This window comes from Bubalus kerabau, chromosome X (genome assembly GCF_029407905.1).
Source record: "Bubalus kerabau isolate K-KA32 ecotype Philippines breed swamp buffalo chromosome X, PCC_UOA_SB_1v2, whole genome shotgun sequence".
NCBI classification, from domain to species: domain Eukaryota; kingdom Metazoa; phylum Chordata; class Mammalia; order Artiodactyla; family Bovidae; genus Bubalus; species Bubalus kerabau.
In genome coordinates, this window is record NC_073647.1 from 24,855,578 (window position 1) to 24,876,314 (window position 20,737).

General features: G+C 42.5%; 1 long non-coding RNA gene across 1 annotated transcript; it reads left to right on the forward strand.

Moving 5' to 3' along the window:
• Window positions 1-4,351: 4,351 nt before the first annotated feature.
• Window positions 4,352-10,657, forward strand: LOC129640292 (uncharacterized). The gene is made up of 3 exons (XR_008708726.1): window positions 4,352-4,461; window positions 8,320-8,382; window positions 10,533-10,657. It is a non-coding gene; the product is annotated as an uncharacterized LOC129640292 (long non-coding RNA).
• Window positions 10,658-20,737: the final 10,080 nt, after the last annotated feature.

The window sequence follows — 20,737 nt, forward strand, 5'->3', positions numbered from 1 at the left end:
CTGGGTCAGGAAGATCCCCTGGAGAAAGAAAAGGCAACCCACTCCAGTATTCTTGCCTAGAAAGCTCCATGGTCAGAGGAGCCTGGTGGGCCACTGCCAAGAGTTGGACACAACTGAGCAACTAACACTTTCACCTTTCATACCCCCTTAAAAAGGAACTGAAGCAAACCATAAGAAATATCTCAAAATGGTGGGGGCTGGAAAGATGATTGCATTTTCAATAACTTGTGTCAAGGCAATTAGAGAGCCTTTGGAAGGGAGAAAGAAATCTAGATTTCTTAGGAGAACCACTGACCTAAATCCCCTACCCTGGCCAGACATCACAGTAACCATTTGTATGAGCTGTTTTACTACAGGAGGTCCTGGTAGGGAACATAGAACTGACAAGCCACCAGCAACCACAAGAATTCAGGAAAGGTCAAAAGGAGACGCCAGTCTATAAGTGCTACCAACCTTCCAGGATCCTTCTTGCTGAAATTCATCTTGGTTAAGGGATGCATTCACCACCAGGAAGGACCTGTGTCAGAATGATTGGCCAGAGACAACCCAGAAACTAATCCCATCACCATAAAACCCAAGACTGCAAGCCATGTGGCAAAGAAGTTCTCCTGGGCTCCCTTACCCTCCTGCTCTCCTTCCAGGCACCCCTTCCCAAGAAAACAGCATCTGTGTCTCCTCAGACAATTCCCGAGTGATAAACAAGAGCCCCCGCTTGGGCCCTTGAAGTGGTCCCCTTTCCTGCAATAGATTCATACCACACTTTTTGAAAGAAAGTGTTAGTCACTCAGTCGTGTCCGACTCTTTTGCGACCCCATGGACTGTAGCCTGCCAGGCTCCTCTGTCCATGGATTTCTCCAAGCAAGAATACTGGAGTGGGTTGTCATTCCCTTCTCCAGGGGATCCTCCCAACCCAGACATCGAACCTGAGTCTCCTGCATTGCAGGTGGATTCCTTGCCGTCTGAGCCATCAGGGAAGACCCCATTTTTTACTCCAAAATAAATTCCAAATAAATAAATAAATAAATTCCAGCTCCAAGGTTTAAATGTAAAATGTAGAACCACTGAAGTACTAGAGGAAAAATGGGTAGATACTTTTATAATCTTGTCAAGAGGAACATCCATCTGCTCATTCATTTAGCAAATATTTATTCAGTGCTTATTGTGCCTCAGCACTGCTTTGAGTGTTGAGAATTCATCAGTGAACAAGAAGACAATAGTCTCTGACCACCTGCAGCTAATATTTTAGTGAGGAGGGCTAGACAATAAACAATAAATAAATAATGTGTGTTTGAAAATGAAAGATGCTATGAAAGAAATTCTTTGGCCTTGCCTTTCTTTGGGATTGGAATGAAAACTGACCTTTTCCAGTCCTGTGGCCACTGCTGAGTTTTCCAAATTTGCTGGCATATTGAGTGCAGCACTTTCACAGCATCATCTTTTAGGATTTGAAATAGCTCTGCTGGAATCCCATCACCTCTACTAGCTTTGTTTGTAGTGATACTTCCTAAGGCCCACTTGACTTAGCACTCCAGGATGTCTGGCTCTAGGTGAGTTATCACACCATCGTGGTTATCTGGGTCATTAAGATCTTTTTTGTACAGTTCTTCTGTGTATTCTTGCCACCTCTTCTTAATGTCTTCTGCTTCTGTGAGGTCCATACCATTTCTGTCCTTTATTTTGCCCATCTTTGCATGAAATGTTCTTGAATAGACAGACTGTAAAAATATAATAAATATTATATATATATAACATATATATAAAACATATATATATATATATATGTAACATATATATATATATTTGATTTTCAACAAAAGCGCAAAGGCAGTTTATACAGGGAAAGGATAGTCTTTTCACAAATGGTACAGGGAACACCTATATATTCTTTTTTTCTTTATTTTTATTTGCTTATTTGGCTTCACTGGGTCTTAGTTGCAGCACACAGGATCTTTAGTTGGAGCATGTGGGATCTAGTTCATTGTGGTTATTCAGGTCATTAAGATCTTTTTTGTATAGTTCTGTGTATTCTTGCCACCTCTTCTAAAGAAATAGAACAGAGTAAGCAGGGGAAGGGTGTCAGGAGTACAGGAATGAAAGGATACAAAATTAAAAGGGTGGATCTGAGTTGGCTTCAACCAAGAATGTGCCATTGAAGTAAAGATAAAGGAGGGAATAAGCCATCTGGGGGAAGAGCGTGCCAGAAAGACTGACGCATACCTGCCCCCTTCTAAAAAGAGCAAAGGGACCAGTATGGATGAAACTGAGTGAACGAACACAAAAATAGCAGAGCACAAGGCTAAGGCCAGATCGTGGAGGGTTTTGTAGGCCATTGGTAGAGACATTGCCTTTGTTGGGGAGGAAAAATCATTTTCCCTCTACTCTTCAAGGTTCTTGGTTGAGATGTCCCCGCCTCCCACTGTAATAAAAAGACATTAATAGGAGAAAAAGAAACAGAAGTTTAATAACATGCATACCTCCCGTATACATGGAGGATAACCAGGAAAACTGAGTAATTCAGGAAATGACTCAAACCATCATTTTATTTCATTTTTTAATTGAAGTATAGTTGATGTACAATATTATATGTTACAAATGTACAATATAGTGATTCACAAGTTTTAATGATTATACTCCATTTATAGTTATTGTAAAATATTGGCTATATTTTTGTGTTGCACAGTATATCCTTGTAGTATTGTGGAATCCGGAGTCGCAAAACACACCTCGGAGGACGCTCAAGACAGTGGAGTACAGTTTATTACACCAGCTGGTCCAAGGGGAATCAGTTCCCAACAAGGACCCTGATGTTTCTGAGAGGCCAGTTTTATAACCCCCGCCCCCACACCCCTCTATGTGACTAGTTACATGTTAGCAACTTCTTTATTGTAAAACTCAGTCATGGACAACAATGATTATACATTAAGAAGGGATGTCTCCACGGTTAATCTAACAGGGGCAGCCTGACTCAACTACAGTCTCCGTTTGCCATCTGTAGGGAGGGGTGTCTCCAGGAGACCTGGTTTTCATTAGCAACAGTTTCCTCACTCTTGGGCGGGTTCAGGCCCCGTTTACATCCTGTCTTTAAGATTGATGACAGGCTTCAAGATGGAGTCTCTCCTGCTTTTCTCACACTGGCCCAACAGTAGTATATTTTTTCAAAAGTTTGTATTTGAGTATAGTTGCTTTACAATGTCGTGTGTAGCTTATTTTGTGCACAATATTGGGTTGGCCCAAAAGTTCGTTGGAGTTTTTAAACTGAAAAATGGGTTTGTTCGGGTTTTTAAAGTAACTTTTTGGCTAACCCAATGGTTTGTCCCTTTTATCCTCTACCGCAATCTTGGCCCTCCCCCTTCCACTCAAGCCACCATTTTAAATACCTCGTCAGCTAAAACAGATGTTGTAAGAACCAGTTACCTAAGACTATCAAGCCAAGCACAGTAAACAAGAATATGATTGTGATGCAAATCGCAAGTATTCCACTCTCTATTGATAAGAGTTTCTAAAGATAAGATTATCCTTCGGTTTCTTCTGCATAGGGAGAAAGACACTTACAAATGGAGATTTTCCTTGTAAATGTAAATGTCTCTTACAAAAGGGTAACTTCTTCAAGATTTTCAAAACTTTTCCTGTGTCTGCTGTTTCTTCAAATTTATTTATTTTTGGCTGTGCTGGGTCTTTGCTGCTTGGGCTTAGTCTTCAGTTGCGGGCAGTGTGCAGACTTCTCACTGCTTCCCTCGTTGGGGAGCGCAGGCTTTAAGGCTCTCAGGCTTCAGTAGTTGCGCCACATGGGCTCCGTAGTTGCAGCTCCTGGGCTCTCAAACAGTCTCAATAGTTGTGGCACAGGAGCTCAGCTGCTCCCAGGCAAGTAGGATTCCAGCCTGGGGATTGAACCCATGTCTCCTGCATTGGCAGGCAGATTCATTACCACTGAGCCACTTGGGAAGCCCCCTGCTGTTTCTTAGTAATCATCTCAATATAATCCTCATGGCAAAGAGGATTTTTGACTTGGATGTGCCCATTTCTGCTCCCCTTCACCTTTTTGTTTAGTCGCTCAGTCATGCCTGACTCTTGCAACCCCATGGACTGTAGCCCGCCAAGCTCCTCTGTCCACAGGATTCTCCAGGCAAGAATACTGGAGTGGGTTACCATTTTCTTCTCCAGGGATCTTCCTGACCCAGGGATTGAACCCAAGTCTCCTGTGTCTCCTGCGTTAGCAGGCGGAAGTTTTACAACTGAGCCACCAGGGATTAAAATCGAAAGCCACTGGAGGGCTTTGACCAGAGGAAGGACAGATTTGTCTTACCCCAGAACAGGATTACATTGCTGCTGTATGCAGCAGACAGTGTAGGGAGTGTCAACTGAGAAAAATGAACAACCTAAAAGTTGAGAATTTTGTTTTATTTGGTGGAATTTTTGAGGACTTGAGCCTCTCAGATCGCTCTGAGGAACTGCTCCAAAGAGGTAAGGGAGGAGCCAGGATATATAGTAGTTTTTGCAACAAAAACCCAGGTAGTTGGAACATCACAAGATTTTTTGTTGTTGTTCAGTCCCTAAGTCATGTCCCTCCGACTTTGCAACCCCATGGACTGCAGCACACCAGGCTTCCCTGTCCTTCACTATCTCCTAGAACTTGCTCAAACTCATGCCCATTGAGTTGGTGATGCCGTCCAACCATCCCATCTTCTCTCACCCCCTTCTCCTCTTGCCCTCAATCTTTCCCAGCCTCAGGGTCTTTTTTCCAATGAGTCGGCTCTTTGTATCAGGTGGCCAAAGTACTGGAGCTTCAACTTCAGTAATCACAAGATTACTGTTAATTAAAAGAAAACCAGACATCTCAAGTTAATGAATCTAGTGCTTTTTCTTTGTATGGGAAGATACAAGAGTCTGGACTCATTGAAATCATTCTTTTACTATGCGCCTTAACTATCCAGGGCTGGCACCCCATTCTTTCCCATCCTGAGTCCCCCAGGGTGCACATTTGGGGGCTCCCTCCAGTCTTACCCTTGCACAGTGGCAGTGGCTGATGCCTTGATGATCACAGCATCTTTTGTTTGATAATAAGGCGGGCAATATTTTTCTTTCATGGGAGCAGGGCTGAGAGCAGGGAGACCTAGTGAAAGCTACTGTAATAAGGCCTTGCGTGCTGGGACAGCATTGCTGCTGGTGGTGGGGAGAAGTTGTCTGATTCTGGATATATTTTGAAGGTAGACCTAAAGGACTTCCTGACATGAAACCCAGACAGCACGAATGAAAACACTGATTCACTTAACTATAAGAGCATTCGTTCATTCTCAAATTGCTTGGATGGTTCACTCATTCTTTTTTTTCAAACTGCAAACTAACTTTGTTCAACCATGGTTCTCAACAGCCTTTGATATTTTCATAACTTTATTAAAATTTAAAAAGCTAAGGGGGCTTCCCTGGTGGTCCAGTGGTTAAGACTCTGGACTTCCACTTTAGGGGGCAAAAGTTAAATTCCTGGTCAGGAGAACTAAGATCCCACTAGCCAAGTGGTTTAAAAAAACAAAAACTAAATGTATACATGAAAAAATAACTGAGAATAAGGAACTCTATCAGCTTTATTAGCTGCAGTAAATCAATATTTGTAATTATATATTATAAATTAGAAATTGGGCATCCCTGGTGGCTCAGTAGTCAAGAATCCACATGACAATGCAGGAGACAGGGGTTCGATCCCTGGGTCAGGAAGATCCTCTGGAAGAGGGAATGGCAACCCACTCTAGTATTCTTGCTTAGGAAATGCCATGGACAGAGGAGCCTGACGAGCTCCAGTCCATGGGGTCACAAAAAAGTCGGAAACAACTGAGCAACTAAATAACAACAAATTAGAAATTACATGTAACATAATTGTAACAAAAACTTTCATTTTGAAAAATATTTTCTTCAAGAATTTTCCAGTCTATCTTTAAATATTACAGTTTCTTCAGTCTCATTGACATATGCTCTTGTTTTTTCATTCTCTTCTCACCCCTTAAGTAATCTCATCCATTCCCAGGAAGCCCACTACAGTAATATCTCTGTGGTCTCAAGGGTTTTTTGTTTGTTTGTTTGCTTTCTAGGGGGCACCAGGAGGCTTTCAGGGGTCTTAGTTCCCTGATCAAGGATCCAACCTGGGTCTCTGGCAGTGGAGTGCAGAGTCCTAACCACTTAGCCACTAAGGAACTCTCTGCCTCAGCATTTATATTTCTGTGGCAAATCTCTCTGTTTGGCTCCTCAACCTGAATGTTCAGCTTCCTGAGTGACATTACTACTCAGATACCTCCAATTAATTAACTCATTCTCTTGCCAAATATTCACAGGGTACATACTCTCTGTTGATCACTATGGTAGGAAACTGGTACACAGTGGTGACTAAAATGTACTTGGTCCCCACCCTCATGAAGTTTACATTCTATTACATTCTAGCTGGGGAGGAGGTTGTGAGAAAAACAAGAAAACAAACAGTAAGTAGTGAAAACCTCTGTGAATCAGCTGCAGCAAGAGAGATCTTTCTTTTTTTTTTTAATGTGTGTGCCATGGGAGGAGACTTGCAATAGCCAGAGGAGATCTCTCTGGGGGTAGTGTCATGTAGGCTGAGAGTTTAAGGATGAGAAGCAACCACCCATGGGAAGAACATTCTAGATTGTTGTAGCAGCATGTGCAAAGGCCCTGCTGAGGAAAAGAATGAGATGTATATGAAGCACTTAAAGGAAGTCACTATGGTGATTTAGGGCAAACAATGACAGTTAATCCAGTTGGAAGGTTAGGACAGCATCAGATCACCTAGGATCCTGTAAGTCATAGTGAGTATTTGTGGAGTGTATGCTAAGAACGATGGGAGCCCCTGGAGAGCTTCAGTCTGGGAGAAGCACTGGAGCTGACTGCTAGTTTGAAAGATAACTCTGGCAGCTCCATGGAGAATGAGCTTCATTGGCAAGCGTGGAAGCTGGTAAAGGAGTTTAAGGCTGCATGAGCTCGGATGTTGCATGGATTAGGGGTTGTGGACAGGATGAAAAGTGGAGAGATCAGAAAGATAGTTGGAGCAATTTGCTGGTTGTCCAGTGCTTAATGTACCCCTGATCAGAGAATTAAGATTCCCCCATGCCCTGTGATGTGGCCTATACACATATATACATACATATATATGTATATGTATATATATGATAGCTGGGAAGTTGAAACAGTGCAGAATAGTCTACCTAAGAACTAACCCCTGGTGCTAGAATGCCTGGTTCGAAGCCTGGCTCTCCCACTTTTTAGTTGCATGCGTGCATGCTAAGTCATTTCAGTTGTGTCAGACTCTTTGTGATCTTATGGACTTTGGCCCACCAGGCTTCTGTCCATGGAATTTTCCAGGCAAGAATACTGCAGTGGGTTGCCATTGCTTTCTCCAGAGGATCTTCCCAACCCAGGGATCGAACCTGCAGGATGGATTCAGGCAAATCCGTAATTTCTCTGCACCTCACTCAGTGTGTGCATCTACAAAATGATGATAATAATGGTACTTATAGGAAGTGTCAGGATGAAATGAGTTAATATACACAGCATGTTTACCACATTTTCTAAAGTACAGTAAGCACAATTGATATTGTGTGTTAACTATTAATTTTGATGACGCACTGCGACTGAGGGAGAAATCAATGGTGGTGTCAGGCTTCCAGCTTGAGCTACTGTTTGTCTCCTTGAGTCATTAGAGTGGCAAAACCTTGGTCTTGAGTAAAACTGATAATTTATGTTCTCCATGGCTACTGGAAAAAGTCACATAATTGGGCAGGTTGGGCCTATTGTAAAATTCATGATCACAGACCCCAAATGAGACTTCAGTATTGCCTAGTAATTTTATTACATATTTTTGGTCAATCCACTCACCTGCCTTCTGCAACCATTTTTTACAACCTTCCCCACTCTTCTCTAACCTCCTACCCCAGCACCACCTCCTACTTGCCCTCATACATTCAATACTTGACCACAACTCTCATTTCACAGAGAAAATAGAAGCCATTAGATAGGAACTCCCTCATCTTCTGCTGGCCAAATACACGTATCTACCCATCTCCTCACCCACCCTGTCTTCCTTGCCTCCTGCTACATAGGATAGTGGTTCCCAAAGTGTAGTTAATCCCCCAGAACAGAGCAACAGAATCAACACTGTCTGGGAACTTGTTAGAAATGCACATTTGCAGATCCCACCTCCAAACCTACAGAATCACAAACTCTGGTGGAGGAGGGGGCAGTGATCAGTTTTAAGACGCTCTCCAGGGAATTCTGTTTTATTTATTTACCTTTGTTTTGTTTCTCTTTTGCTCTTGTTGTTGCCAGGGAATTCTGAGGCTCAATCCAGTTAGAGAACCAATGCAATAGAAGAATGATGCCTCTTTTCACGTAAGGCCATTCCTTCTATTTCTTCTTGGGATAATGTCCTCCTCTGCTCTCCTGGGAATGTTATGTCATTAATTGTCTCTTTTTCATCATGTATATGCAACCTCTCCTTCTCAACTGGAACTTTCTCATGCACATGAAAGCATGCTCTGGGATGTCCCTGGCAGTCCAGCAGTTAGGACTCAGTGGTTCCACTGCAGGGGGCAGGGGTTTGATCCCTGGTTGGGGAACTAAGATCCCACATGCCTCACAGCAGGGCCCCGCAAAATGCTCTAACACAACATTGTAAATCAACGATACTCCAATAAAAATGAATTAAAAACAAACAAACAAAAAAAAAAACCCAAAAACATACTCTTGCCTTTCTCATATACAAAACTCTCTCTTCCAATCTTTCACCCCCTTCTAGCTACCAGGGGATAGTTTACTCCCTCCCCAGCCAAATATCTTGAAAGAGTTGCTGCAGGTGTGGGATAAGGGGTAGTCAGTAGTCTTAGGAGTCTCCCACTGCTGATGGGAGGGAAAATTGGTGCAGTCATTTGGGAGGGAGGGCAGTTTGGTATTGCAATTGTGTCTATTGAAATTTAAATGAGCATACTCTTCCTTTTGCCTTCTTTGACAAAGTCAGTGTATTTAAGCAGTGTTTTGCAGAATTGCGAGTGACTTGGGGGAAAAAATAAAAGCACTTAAAAGACTATCAGTAGAAGAATGTCAAATAAATTATAATATAGTATGTGATATCTGTGGTGCATTTATTTAAAAAATGAAGTAGTTCATTCCATATATCATATTATACTATATAATATATGTATTGATATAAATGGGCTTCCCAGGTGTCAGAGAAGGCGATGGCACCCCACTCCAGTACTCTTGCCTGGAAAATCCCATGGATGGAGGAGCCTGGTAGGCTGCAGTCCATGGGGTCGCTAGGAGTTGGACACGACTGAGCGACTTCACTTTCTCTTTTCACTTTCATGCATTGGAGAAGGAAATGGCAACCCACTCCAGTGTTCTTGCCTAGAGAATCCCAGGGACGGGGGAGCCTGGTGGGCTGCCATCTCTGGGGTCACACAGAGTCGGACACGACTGAAGTGACATAGCTTAGCATAGCATTATTATTATTTTGCCTTTTTATACAGTTCATGGGGTTCTCACAACAAGAATATTGGAGTGGTTTGCCATTCCCTCCTCCAGTGGGCCATGTTTTGTGAGACCTCTTCACTATGACCTGTCCATCTTCAGTGTCTCATAGCTTCATTGGATTACACAAGCCCATTCCCCATGACAAGGCAGTGATCCATGAAGAGGGATGCAAACAGCTGACTCATTGGAAAAGACCTGATGCTGGCAAAGATTGAAGGCAGAAGGAAAAGAGGGCGACAGAGAATGAGATGGTTGGATGGCATCACCAATTCAATAGACATGAACTTAGGCAAACTCTGAGAGATGGTAAGGGACAGGGAGGCCTGGTGTGTTGCAGTCCGTGAGGTCACAAAGAGTCAGACACAACTTGGCAATTGAACAACAACTATGTTAAATTATGCTGTTACCTATAACAGTAATATATTAATATATAGAAAAAAGCCAGGAAGGACATACCAAACAAATAACTATGGTTACCTCTGAAAGATGGAGAAGAAAACCAGGATTGGTGGCAGTGATCAAAGAGGAGTTTAGTCTTGTTTGTAATGTTTTAATTTTTTTAAAAGGAAAATATATTTATATATTATTTATTTAATTAAAAATCAAGTAAAAGAAAGAGTTGTCAAAAAAGAGTTATCTATACCAACTACTCCATTTTATCACCTCTCACTCAATTCTCAACCCACTCCAATCTGGCTTTTATCCAGATCATTTCCCTGAAATAGCTCTCTTTCATGTTGCCAATGACATCTGTGTCACCACATCAAAAAGATAAAGATGTTTTCTGCTCTTTTACTTGGCCTTTTTTTTTTTCTTCTTGGCCACTTTCTCCTTGAAGTACTCTCTTCCTTTTACTTCTAAGCTGTTTTATATTTAACGTTCTGGTTTTCCACCTACCTCTCTGCTTGCTCTTTTTCTAACAACCCTGCACCTTATCCTTCTCTACTAGCCCACAAATTCGTTGAGTTTTTTTAAAGACTTGCCCTAGATCATCTTCTTTTCTCATTCAGTACTCTCCCAAATGTGTGCCTGTGCTCCGCAACAAGAGAACCCAACACAGTGAGAATCTCTTGCCACAACTGGAGAAAGCCCGCCTGCAGCAATGAAGACCCAGTGCAGTCAAAAATAAAGAAGTAAATAAACCACAAAGAGATATCATCTCACACCGTTGCAATGGTTATTATCAAAAAGAACAGAAATAACAAACGTTAGCAAGGATGTAGAAAAAAGCATGCAGTGTTGGTGGGAATGTAATTTGGTACAAAGGAAAAGGAAAGTGAAGTCACTCAGTTGTGTCTGACTCTTTGCAACCCCATGGACTGTAGACTACCAGGCTCCTCCATCCATGGGATTTTCCAGGCAAGAGTACTGGAGTAGGTAGCCTTTCCTTTCTCCAGTGGATCTTCCCAACCCAGGGATCAAACCCAGGTCTCCCTCATTGATTGTGGATTCTTTACCAGCTAAGCCACCAGGGAAGCACAAGAATGCTGGAGTGGGTAGCCTATCCCTTCTCCAGCAGATATTCCTGACCCAGGAATCGAACCAGGATCTCCTACATTACAGGCGGATGCTTTACCAACTCAGCTATGAGGGAAGGAAAGAAATTGGTACAGCCAGTATGGAAAACAGGCTTTGCAGGTGGCTCAGCAGTAAAGAATCCACCTGCAATGCAGGAGATGCAGGTTCGATCCTTGGGTCAGGAAGGTCTCCTGGAGAAGGAAATGGCTACCCACTCCAGTATTCTTGCCTGGAGAATCCCCGTGGACAGAGGAGCCTGGCGGGCTACAGTCCATAGGGTTGCAAAGAGTTAGACACGACTGAACAACTAAACGGAGAAGGCAATGGCACACCACTCGTACTCTTGCCTGGAAAACCCCATGGATGAAGGAGCCTGGTAGGCTGCAGTCCATGGGATCGCTGAGGGTCGGACACGACTGAGCGACTTCACTTTCACTTTTCACTTTCATGCATTGGAGAAGGAAATGGCAACCCACTCCAGTGTTCTTGCCTGGAGAATCCCAGGGACAGGGGAGCCTGGTGGGCTGCCATCTCTGGGGTCGCACAGAGTCGGACACGACTGAAGCGACTTAGCAGCAGAACAACTAAACAACGACAACAACTATGTAAAACAATATGGAGGGTCCTCAAAAAATTAAAAATAGAACTACAATATGATTCAGTCATTGTACTTCTAGGTATTTATCTAAAGAAAATGAAAACAGTAACTGGAAAAGATACGTTGCCACTTCCCCCACATCCTTTGCAACATTATTTACAATGGCCAAGATACAGGAAAGCAACTTAAGTGTTCATCATGGCTGGATGAATGGATAAAGAAAATGTGGTAGACAGATAGATACACAGTCACGCATGCAACACACAAATGGAATATTATTCAGCCACAAAAAGAAGGAAATCTTGCCATTTGTGACAATATGGATAGACCTGAGGGAGATATTCTAAGTGAGGTGAGGCAGACAAAGAAAGATAAATACCATATGCTGCCATCTATATGTGGAATCTAAACAAAACAAAAGAACAAAAACTGAGCTCATGGGTATAGAGAAGAGATTGGTGGATGCCAGAGGTGGAGGATTGGGGTAAAATAGGTGAAGGGAGCGAAAAGGTACAAACTTCCAGCTATAAAATAAGTCCCATGGGGTGTAGTGTTTATAACACAGTGACTATAGTTAATAACACTGTATTGCATATTTGAAACTTGCTAAGAGAGTAAATCCTAAAAGTTTCATCACAAAGATGAAGTATGTATAGTGATAGAAGCTAAATTAGACTTATTGCGCCAATCATTTCTCAATGATCCACGTAATAAAGAGATATAGTGTACCCTTTGGATAATAAATTAATATTGGTGCAGAAATATGACTCGCAGAAACTCAGCAGTATCAAGGAAAAAAAGGAAAACTCTCCGTTCTCACCATATCATAGAATATATAAACTATACGAATAATTACTTGAATGGAAAACTCAATCCTCAAAGTTTTTTTTTTTTTAATCCTCAAAGTTTTAAACCTGTGAAATCAAGCTATTTTAATGTCTGCCTTGCTGTATGAAAGTCGTAGGTGTGGCTAGAAGGAGAAGACCCAGAGTCAACAACTGAGTAATGGGGGAGACAGAACTATAATACAGTGTGAAAGTGACAAATGGCAAAAACGCATAGGGTGTAGTGGGAGCACATATAAAGGACACTTAATCCAACTCTGTGGTGTATCCGTGGGGAGGGAGTGGTATGTATGTGGAGTAGGGGGGCGGGTTGTGAGGGAAGATTTGCTAGGAAAGGTAACTTTCCAATAAATATACAAACAAGATTTCAGCCAAGCAAAATGTGGAAGAGGGGGTGGCAGGATCAGCAGAGCCAACTAGATGAAGAAACAGCAAGGATCAATTTGTTCAGAAGCTAGAGAGAATGGCCTTTTCATGTAACTGAAAGTAGCTTTTTGGAGCAGAATCAGAGAGTGGCCTGACTGTGGGAGTGAAATTCCCATCCTTCCCCCCCCCCCACCCCCCGCCCTCCGCCCTCCTTCCCTGCACTAAATTTTGATGCTGGAGCATGTACGTATGTGGGGGTGAAGGGTTAGGTCATGCATGTCTTCCTGAGCAAAGGCAAAGAACTTGTACTTAATTCTTAGGGTAATGAAGAGCTAGGAGAAGATTTTTTTTTCCACTTTTTATTCTGAGATAATTTTAGATTTACTAAAGTGTTGCAAAAATAGTACAAAAAGGTGTCATATACGTATTCACTGAGCTTCTTTTAACATGAACCTCTTACATAACCATGGTAGAATAATCAAACTAAGAAATCAAGATTGGTACAATACTAGTAATATTAACTACACCAGTTTTCCCACTAATGTCCTTGTGTGTGTGTGTGTGTGTGTGTGTGTGCGCGCGCGCGCGCGCGCGGGCAGCAGGATCCAATCTGGGACCCCATATTGCATTAATTTGCTCAGTAAGGGATTCTAATTATATTTATTTATTTATTTTTTTACTGTGCTGGGTCTTTGCTGTGCTGGGTCTTTGTTGCTCTGCGGGCTTTTCTCTAGTTGCAGTGAGTGGGGGCTACTCTATAGCTGTGGTGTGCGGGCTTCTCATCACGGAGGCTTCTCTAGTTCAGAGTACGGCCTCTAGGGCGCACAGGCTTCAGTAGCTGCGGCGCGTAGGCTCAGTCGCCGTGGTTCCCTCCAGTGCACAGACTCTGCCATAGTTGTGGCGCACGGGCTTAGTTGCTGGGCGGTTATGTGGGTTCTTCCCAGATCCAGGATTGAACCTGTGTCTCCTGCATGGGCAAGCAGTTTACCACTGAGCCACCAGGGAAGCCCCAGTAAATGATTTTAAAGAGGAGTGTGACATGATCACATTGGCACTATCAGTTTTGAGAGAAACATATTTAGACTGTGGGCAATGGGGAAGGAAAAAGTGAGCCCAAGTGGGAAGCCCAAGAAATAAGCTAATCTGCCCCTATCTATAGGAGAAGGCAATGGCACCCCACTCCAGTACTCTTGCCTGGAAAATCCCATGGACGGAGGAGCCTGGTAGGCTGCAGTCCATGGGGTCGCTAAGAGTCGGACACGACTGAGCGACTTCACTTTCACCCTTCACTTTCATGCATTGGAGAAGGAAATGGCAACCCACTCCAGTGTTCTTGCCTGGAGAATCCCAGGGACCGGGGGAGCCTGATGGGCTGCCGTCGCTGGGGTCGCACAGAGTCGGACACGACTGAAGTGACTTAGCAGCAGCAGCAGCAGCAGCCCCTACCTATGAAACATGTGGTGTAGTTTCTGGGGCTGACACACTGACCTACCATGGCAGGTTAGTTCTCTTTTTGATGTTCCAATATGCTGATTTAGAAACATGGCTTAAATAGAGTATGATTCTGCTGGATCCCAGTATTCCTTTGTTCTACTCAATTTTGGTATGGGCACGTTGAAGTGAACTGGAAAGAGGATGGGGATTGTAGCTTGGATACCTTTAACTCCACATGGTTAGAAACATGGGGAAAAAATAACTATTAAAACCTAATAGTTGCATTGGTCTGTTTTATACATTTTCACTAATGTGTCCTGAAGCATCTGCTTTTGTGAAGTGCCATTCCTTGTGTTTCTCTCCCTTTACAGTGTTGTCTGAGTGACACTGCATTTCACAAATCCCATGGTTAAATCTATGTGCCTTTGTCAAAGATAGCTCCTAACCTGGTATTTCAGAGAAGGCAATGGCACCCCACTCCAGTACTCTTGCTTGGAAAATCCCATGGATGGAGGAGCCTGGTAGGCTGCAGTTCATGGGGTCGCTAAGAGTTGGACACAACTGAGCGACTTCCCTTTCACTTTTCACTTTCATGCATTGGAGAAGGAAATGGCAACCCACTCCGGTGTTCTTGCCTGAAGAATCCCAGGGATGGCGGAGCCTGGTGGGCTGCCGTCTATGGGGTCGCACGGAGTCGGACACGACTGAAGCGACTTAGCAGCAGCAACCTGATATTATATGCTTTGCTTAATCCTTTACCCACCCCACTCCAGTACTCTTGCCTGGAAAATCCCATGGATGGAGGAGCCTGGTAGGCTGCAGTTCATGGGGTCGCTAAGAGTCGGACACGACTGAGCGACTTCACTTTCACTTTTCACTTTCATGCATTGGAGAAGGAAATGGCAACCCACTCCAGTGTTCTTGCCTGGAGAATCCCAGGGACGGGAGAGCCTGATGGGCTGCCGTCTATGGGGTTGAACAGAGTCGGACACAACTGAAGTGACTTAGCAGCAGCAATCCTTTACCTGCTTGTTTCCAGAACATTCTTAGTTAATGTAGCTGGAAATGTAACAGCTACATTATAAAATGAGTTTATTTCTTTTTTTTTATTACCAAACATTTTTCACTCCCTTTTAAAACATTTCTTTATTTTTGGCAATGCCACAAGGTTTGCAGGATGTTAGTTCTCCAACCAAAGATTGAACTTGGGGACCCTGCAGTGAAAGCATGGAGTTCCAATTACTGGACCATCAGAGAATTCCTTCACTTTCTTTTAATTCCATTAATTTAAGAACTATATTAGATATCAGGAGACCTGTTTTCCAGCCTTGACTTGGTCATCGATTATCTGTGTGACCTTGGACAAGCAAATTAACTTCTCTTGGTCTCAGTTACTTCACATTAAATAAATACCCTGCCTACCTCTTAATCACTTGAAGTAATGGATGGGCACAAACTTTGCAAACTCTACTGCTGCATAAATAAAGGGGGTATTATCCTTCTTATCTATACTTACTTTTGTCTGTCCTTTGATTGCATCCTCTTTTGATTTCCAAATGAGGTAAAACACAAAATGTCTGTGACAGTGTAAGTGAGTTCATGTATTAATTCATTTTTTCATTTATTCTGAATTACAAAGGGCCCAGACGTGCACTATGGATTTGAAGATAAGAAATGGATCCTGTGCTCAAGAAGCTTACTCTCAGTATAGGGAGAGAGACAAGTAAGCACATACAATTAGTACAGTGCTCATGCTCTACTTTTCTACCAACATTCATCATGGCTCAGGAGAGAGAACCCATGTCTTCCTGGAGTTTGGAGCATAGTCTACATTAAGAAACTAATTTCTTTGAAATGGAAAGATACCCCATGCTCTTGGATTAGAAGAATTAATATCCTTAAAATGGGCATACTATCCAGAGCAATCTAGAGATTTAATTAACCCCTATCAAATTATCCATGGCATTTTCCCACAGAACGAATAATCCTAAAAATGCTGTGGAATCATAAAAGACCCAGAACTGTCAAAGCAATACTGAGGAAAAAGAATAAAGCAAGCAACATAACCCTCCCAGACGTCAGATAAATCTACAGTTATCAAAAGAGTGTGGTGTTAGCACAAAAAACATACAGATAGATCAAGGGAACAGAATAGAGAGCCCAGAAGTGAACTCACACACCTATGGTCAATTAATCTTTGACAGAGGAAGCAAAAATATACAAAGGAGAAAAGACAGTCTCTCCAATAAGTGGTGCTGCGAAAACTGCACAGCTAAAAGAATAATTGTAGAACATTCTCTAACACCATATACAAAAATAAACTCAAAATGGATTAGAGACTTAAATATAAGACATGACACCATAAAACACCTAGAAGAGAATACAAGCAAAATATTCTCTGGCATAAATTGTACCAATGTTTTCTTAGGTCAGTCTCCCAATGCAATTGAGTGAAGAGGCAGAATACAAATTCCTCGAGTCTCTACAGTACAGAGAATATGCAGAAGGCTGGGGCTGGTGATGATCACACACTGGTAACACCAGGAGGGCTATGTCTTGTTGCAGAGAATGGGGACATAGCTTTCTGTGATGCTTCACTTCTTGAGGTTAAGAGACAGTGTGGCAGGGAGCTTTAATGGAAAACCTTGATGGCACTATTGGAGTTGTAGAGGGTGAGGATGGTAATCTGCTGACCACTGCTCTTTCCTGCTTCTCAGAATCTCTCTGGAGAGTGAGCAGAGGGGCAGGGGCAGGCATCCTGTAGAGGACCTGGGGGGCACCCCTCCTCCAGGCAGTGCCCAGAACCCCACCCCACTGGGTTAGCAGAATCCGCAGGCACTTGGCGAGCTGCCCAGTCCTACAGCAGTTCCGGCCTGCTGGGTTATCCTGTTTTCCAAATCTTTACAGGGGCTTCTCCAGTTTTCTTGGTCAAGTTTAATCCTTTTACTAACAACATGACTAATTCTGATCATTAGTACATTTTCTCCATTCATTTCCCCAACAACCTTTCCTACCTCTTGGGTCCAGGAGTTACCTCGCTAAAATTTATACCAGCTTCTGCTATTGGCCAGTTAGCTGCCTTTGTTTGGTCTTGAATCGCCCCTGCCAATCTGCAGAAGATGCAGAACTCTTGGAGAGAGGGAACTTGCACAGAAATGCCCTTGGCCAGGGACACACATCTTAACATAACAAATGACCTCTGTTCTCCAAAACTCTTGAGACACAAGGAGGGAAAATAATACGCTCTTCTATTTTTGTCCTATGATGCCTACAATACTTCCCCTGGTGGCTCAGCAGTAGAGTCCACCTCCAATCCAGGAGACTTGAAGGAGATGCAGGTTCAATCCCTGGGTTGGGAAGATCTGCTGGAATGGGAAATGGCAACCCACTCCAGTATTCTTGCCTGAAAAATCCCATGAACAGAAGAGCTTGGCGGGCTACAGTCTATGGAGTTACAAAGAGTCAGACAAGATTGAGCATGCACCTACAATACTCTCTAGGTGCAAATACAGACACTTTGCATTAAAAGACAGAAGAAGGAGCAGAAGGTAAGGATTCTGACAGAGGCTGCAAAATAAGATCCCTGCCCTAAGAGAAAGAAAACTTTCTTTCAGAATCTAAGAGCAACCCCCTTCCTTCTACTCTCTCTTCTTCAGTTTCCCTCCCTTTTTCCTCCTTCCCCAGACTTGTGCTGTCCAACAGCAATATAATTAGAGCCCCATATATAATCTTAAATGTTCTAGTAGCCACACTTAAAAAAATGAAGAAATGGATAAATTCGGAGTTTGAGATTAACAGATGCACATTATTATTATAAAGTAAACACAAGGACATACTGTATAGCACAGGGAACTATATTTAATATCTTGTAATAACCTATAATGGAAACAACTCTGAAAAAGAATAGATATATACACATATATAACTGAATCCCTGTGCTGTACACTTGAAACTAATACAACATTGTAAATCAACTATAGTTCAATAAAAAATTAAGTCACAAAAAAGAAACAGATGGAGTTAATTTTAATGTTTTATTTAATGCAATATTTCCCTGGTGGCTCAGACAGTAAAGAATCTGCCTGCAATGCGGGAGACCTGGGTTCGATCCCTGGGTTGGGAAGACCCCCTGGAGAAGAAAATGGCTACCCACTCCAGTATTTTGGCCTGGAGAATTCCATGGACAGAGGAGCCTGGTAGGCTACAGTCCATGGGGTTGCAAAGAGTCGGACATGACTGAGCGACTTTCACCCTAAATATTATCATTTCAACATGTAATCAATATGAAGTTGGGGAGGTTTTGCATTCTTTTTATCATGCAAAGTCTTTGAAGCCTGGTGTGCAATATACCATTGCAAGGCAAACCATCCAGCATCACCATAATCCAACTCTATGCCCCAACCACTGATGCCAAAGAAGTTTAAGTTGAACAGTTCTGTGAAGACCTACCACATCTTCTAGAACCAGCACCAAAAAAGATGTCCTTTTCATCACAGGGGACTGGAATGCAAAAGTACGAAGTCAAGAGATACCCAGAATGATAGGCAAGTTTGGTCTTGGAGTACAAAATGAAGCAGGGCAAAGGCTAACAGAGTTTTGTCAAGAGAACGCACTGGTCATAGCAAACACCCTTTTCCAACAACCCAAGAGATCATTACACATGGACATCACCAGGTGGTCAGTAGTGAAATCAGATTATGTTCTTTGCAGCCAAAGATGGAGAAGCTCTATACAGTGAGCAAAAACAAGACCTGGGGCTGACTGTGGCTCAATCATCAGCTACTTATTGCAAAATTCAGGCTTAAATGGAACAAAGTAGGGAAAACCACTAGGCCTTTCAGGTATGACCTAAATCAAATCCCGTATGATTATACTGTGGAGGTGATGAATAGATTCAAGGGATTAGATCTGGTAAATAGAGTGCCTGAAGAACGACAGATGGAGGTTTGTAACACTGTACAGGAGACAGTAACCGGAGCTAACCCAAAGAAAAATAAATGTAAGAAGGCAAACTGATTGTCTGAGGAGGCTTTGCAAATAGCTGAGGAAAGAAGAAAAGGGAAAGGCAAGGGAGAAAAGTAAAGATATACCCAACTGAATGCAGAGTTCCAGAGAATAGCAAGGAGAGATAAAAGGGCCTTCTTCAATGAACAATGCAAAGTAGAGAAAAACAATAGAATAGGAAAGTCTAGAGATCTCTTCAAGAAAACTGGGGCTATCAAGAGAACATTTCATGCAAGGATGGGCATGATAAAGGACAGAAATGGTAAGGACCTAACAGAAACAGAAGAGATGACAAGAATACACAGAAGAACTATACAGAAAAGGTCTTAATGACCCGAAAAACAATGAAGGTGTGGTCACTGATCTAGAGCCAGACATACTGGGGTGTGAAGTCAAGTGGGCTTTAGGAAGCGTTATTACAAACAAAGCTAGTGGAGGTGATGGAATTTCAGCTGAGCTACTTTAAATCCTAAAAAACGATGCTGTTAAGGTGCTGCATTCAATATGTCAGCAAATTTGGAAAACTCGACAGTGACTACAGGACTGGAAAAGGTCAGTTTTCAAACCAATCTCAAAGAAGGGTGATGCTAAAAAATATTCAAACTATCGTACAATTGCGCTCATTTCACATATTAGCAAGGTTATGCTCAAAATCCTTCAAGTTAGGTTTCAGCAGTATGTGAACCAAGAACTTCCAGATGTACAAGCTAGGTTTAGAAAAGGCAGAGGAACCAGAGATCAAATTGCCTACATTTGTTGGATCATGGAGAAAGCAAGAGAATTCCAGAAAAACACCTACTTCTGCTTCATTAACTATGATAAAGCTTTTGAATGTGTGGATCACAACAAATTGTGGAAAATTCTTAAAGAGATGGGAGAAGCAGACCGCCTTACCTGTCTCCTGAGAAGCCTGTATGAGGGTCAAGAAGCAATATTTAGAACCAGACATGGACCAATGGATTGGTTCAAAGTTGGGAAAGGAGTATCAAGGCTGTATATTATCACCCTGCTTATTTAACTTATATGCAGGGTACATCATGAGAAATGCTGGGCTGGAAGAAGCACAAGCTGGAATCAAGATTGCCCTGAGAAATATCAATAACCTCCGATATACAGATAACACTCTGGTGGCAGAAAGTGAAGAGGAACTAAAGAACCTCTTGATGAGGGTGAAAGAGGAAAGGGAAAAAACTGGCTTGAAACTCAATATAAAACGAAACTAAGATCATGGCATCTGGTCCCATCACTTAATGGCAAACAGAAGGGGTTAAAGTAGAAACAGTGACAGCTTTTATTTTCTTGGACTCTCAAATTACTGCAGATGGTGACTGCAGCCATGAAATTAAAAGACGCTCCTTGGAAGGAAATCTATGACAAACCCAGACTGCATGTTAAAAAGCAGAGACATCACTTTGCTGACAAAGGTCCCTATAGTCAAAGCTATGGTTTT